The sequence below is a fragment of the Octodon degus genome, unplaced genomic scaffold (genome assembly GCF_000260255.1).
Source record: "Octodon degus isolate 3935 unplaced genomic scaffold, OctDeg1.0 scaffold00092, whole genome shotgun sequence".
Classification (NCBI taxonomy): Eukaryota; Metazoa; Chordata; class Mammalia; order Rodentia; family Octodontidae; genus Octodon; species Octodon degus.
The window spans coordinates 6,673,145-6,677,352 of record NW_004524668.1 but is presented as its reverse complement, the minus strand read 5'-3'; positions in this window follow the sequence as shown (position 1 = coordinate 6,677,352).

Here is a 4,208-nt window from a genome sequence, read left to right as displayed (position 1 = left end):
AAAAAAAAACACTTCACGACAGCATGAATGGGGAAAAGTCTTGCCAGCGATTCCTCAGGCAAAGGACTAATACCTAGAATGTATAAAGAATTAAAAGGAATTAGACCTCCCAAAGTAAAAGACCCAATCAAAAAAAAAAAAGGGCAACTGAAATGAACAGATTATTCTCAGAAAAAGCAATACAGATGGCCAGTAAATACATGAAAAAAATGTTCAATTAGAGAAGTGCAAATTGAGACAACACTGAGATTCCACCTCACTCCAGAAAGAATGACAGCATGAAGAAATTGGATACCAACAAATGCTGACAGGCTAGGGGAAAAAAGAACTCCTTTTCTTTGTTATGGAAACATAAACTAGTACAGCTATTATGGAAATCAGCATGGAGATTCCTAAAAAAAAAAACAAAAAAAAAAAAAACTAAACCAAGAAATTCTGCTGAATTCAGCTACTTCCTTCCTAGGAATTTTTCCTAAAGGAATAAAGTCGTCATATTGTGGCAATACGCAAATACTCATGTTTAGAACAGAATAATTCACAATAGCTAAATCTTGCTATTTACATCTATCACCAGATGAATAGATAAAGAAAAGGGGGGGCAGGTGGATAGCTCAGCGGCTTAAGCACCTGCCTGGCAAGCACAAGGTCCTGAGTTCAATCCCCAGTAACACCCCCCAAAAAGAAAATGTGGTACTGACACATATGGAGTATTACTCTGCCATTAAGATAGATAGATACCTTGTATCATTTGTAGAGAAAGGAATGCACCTTGAGAGAGACTATAATGTTAAAAGAAATAAATCAACACACAAACTTAAATGCCATTAGGTTTTCCTATATGAGAAACGCAAAATATACATAAACAGCAAAATAAAAGATAGATAATAGGGAAAACATCAGCCATTGCTAATCAGCTATTCTAGTTTTGAAAATCTGTAACATATGTATTGCTGGATGTTACCCTATTTCTGTCTTTGTTTCTGATTTTTGTCCTTGCTTTTGTTTTTATTATTCAAAATAAAATTTCCAAAAACAAGATGATAGGGAAGAAATAGAGATGGAGAGAACAGGGAAGAAGAGTAGGAGAAAAAAGTGCAGCCAGACGGAAAGGGAGGAACTGAGAGTATAAAATAAAATAAGATGTTTTTCGTGTGTGAAAAAAACCAACTCTTCATGCTGAATGTAATCATTAGATACTATAACTAACCATAAACTGCAACTGGATTAATGAAAGAAAGAAGTCTGAGGATTTCATGATATTTGGATGGACAAAAATTATATCTTTCTATCTATTAATCTCTAAATAGCATTTAGCATTTGATTATACACACAGGCAGCAAGACGAAGTCACTGTGATTTTGTCACTAATAGGAATCACACATTGCCAAACATGATGGCGTAGGCCTGGGAGGCTGATACAGGAAGATGACTGTGAGTTCAAGACCAGCCTGGGCTGCTGCCTACTGAGTTCAAGGCCACCATGAGCTACAAAGTCTCAAAAAAATTTTTTTTAAATTTCACAGATAGAGGGGCCGGGGAGATGGCTCAGTGGAATAAGCGCTTCCCTGGCAAGTGCAAGGGCCTGAGTTCAATCTCCGCTTCCACCAAAAAACAAAAACAAAAACAAAGTCACAGATAGGTCAGTAACACAGTGTAGTTTACTGTAGATATACAATGGTATTATTTAAGCTACCATACTCTGACCATCATAGTAGACCACTAAGAAGCACAAGGTTATTATATCACAGGTTTTGGGGTTTTTTTTTTTTTTTTTAGTGCTTTGACATCTCTATTTAAATTATTTTCATTGCATGCATTAAAAGTGCATCCTGGTGCATTTTAAAAATTATTCTGAGAAGGGTTGCTAGGTTTCACCGGATAATCAAGGGGCCTATGGGAAGGATGTGTTGTGCCAAAGAGTTGCACTGATTTGGGATGTGAACCCCTTCTGGGGGGTCCAAAGCAGCCGTGTCTACAGCACTGAGAGGTTGAGGAATGCTGTGATCAATTTGCTTGTTTTGGTTTGGTATTGAGATTGGGTCCCACTGTGTAATTCATGCTGGCCTTGAATTCACAGTATCACCCAAGATGACCTGGAACTCACAGTGATTCTCCTGCCTCAGCCTCCTGAATGCTATGATTACAAGCAAACGCCATCGCACCCAGCTCCGTGACCACTTATTGGATAACTACTTGGACACTGCAAGCCGAGGAAGAAGGTCCAGGAGCTCTGCGGGAGCTACAGGAGGCAGCCAGAGAGCACCCAGAGGTGCAGGAGGGTGGGGAAGGAAGGAAGCCAGACTCACAGATGGCCGAGCACAGGCCAGAAGAGCCGCAGGATTCGGCAGAGACAGTGCCTGAACTCAAAGGGTTTCAGCTGAGCTGTGGAGACACATGCTCAAACAAGATGGCTGGAAAATAGCTCTGTGGCCACAGAGGAGCTGAAGGGAGATGCACTGCACACAGCTTTTCGTATCTCCGGTGGATGGGGAGATCTACCTAATAAGTAGCCTTCTAGCCAGGAGACCAACCATCTCTGTTCCTTGGAGCTGAGAGGGGGTTTCCTTGACCTGGGACTTTTAGTGACAAAACCCGGAAGGACCTAAGCAAAATAAGGTGAGTTGGTCCCCCTACTTCCAGCCTATATAAGGGCTAGGGACCCCCGAGGCCAGAGCCCTGACTGTCAAAGCCAGCAATTCTTTGTCAGTGTTGACTACGATCCTAATTTCTTCACATCTTGCTTAAGTAAACCAGAAAGCCCATAAATGCTTGAAGAAGCAAAGGGAAGTTACCTGCCGCAGCTCCACACCCAGCAGCCCTCTCTGGTGCCAGAGTTCAGTCCTGCTGCCAGAGAGAGTTGATGCATCCCCCAACCCCAGCCCCGGGCTGCACTTTCTAGAACATTCCCTTCCGGCTTCTTCATGGGGAAATGAAAGAGAGCCATAAAACATGATGGTACAGAGGAAAGGGAGCGGCCCCAAGGGCTCCTGGTGCTGCAGGTGGAATTAATCCTGTAAGCAGCACAGGAGATCCTTGCAATGTCCCATCTTTCCTCCCCGTAACAACAATAATGACAAGATCAGCCAAATTAAAAAAAAAAAAAAAAATGAAAGAGTTGGCAGGAAGGGCGACTCTTGCTCACTTCGGCATCAGCAGCGTGTGGCAAGACGTCACCTTCACAGGCACCTCGGGGCTTAAACACGGCTTAAGCTAGCAGTTGGCTCCTCAATTATTCTGGGTGTTTTTGCCTTCCTCGAAAAGGGCGTGGATTCCCCAAAGTCAGGGCGCCAGAGCGTCCTGCTGGCTGTCCTGACGGAGCTGATCTCGGTCAGCAGGCTCGGGAGGACCTTCCTCAGAGAGGAGGAGGCCTCAGAAGGCTGGCCTGGGCCAGCGCCACACATTCTGTGGGAGTGTGGCTGGGAGCAGAGGACCCGGGGCCTGGATTCATCAGGTGTTACCCAGCCAACCTGTAGCAAGCTACTTGGCCTCTCCGTGCCTCAGTTTCCCTTTCCATAAGAAGGGAGGACCATGGTCTGTAGGGTTGCTGTGTGGGCTGAACAGGTGTACACTGTGCAGCACAAGCGATCAGGACCTAGTGTCTCTCAGACCCACAGTGTGTGCCAAGCTCTGTCCTGGGTGGTGGTTTGAGCCCCAAGAGACAGACATGTGAAGTCTATGGCATTTACAGCCCCAAGAAGGCCACACTGGCTCACTGCAAGCGCGCTCTGTCCCTGACTCCCATAGGACATCAAGTGTCTCCCTCCTCCCAGCTCTCTCACTAAAACAATATAGAAAGACTCTTCTTGCAGATGGGGACACTGAGGTTCACAGGACAGAAAGGACCTATCTGTGAACACACCGTTCATGACACGGCTAACTCCGAACCCCAGCCTTGACCTCCCAGGAAGTCCCCACTTTCTGGCTCTAGCCCCTTCCACAACGTCTCGGAAGGGACCGAAGGAATGACTCCAGCCAACCCACCCCACAGTGAATTTGTACATACACACACCCAACACATTCCCTGGACTACTTCCCGTGCACCAGAAAGCCCCCAAAGGTGTTCAGCCTTTTGTTACCGTAGAATCCCTTCCCACCTCTTCTCGAACTTGATGAAATCCACAGTATGTTCCCTGACTGCTTTCACCCATGTTCAATCCTCAGTTCTGTGTGTGTGTGTGTGTGTGTGTGTGTGTGTGTGTGTGTGTGTG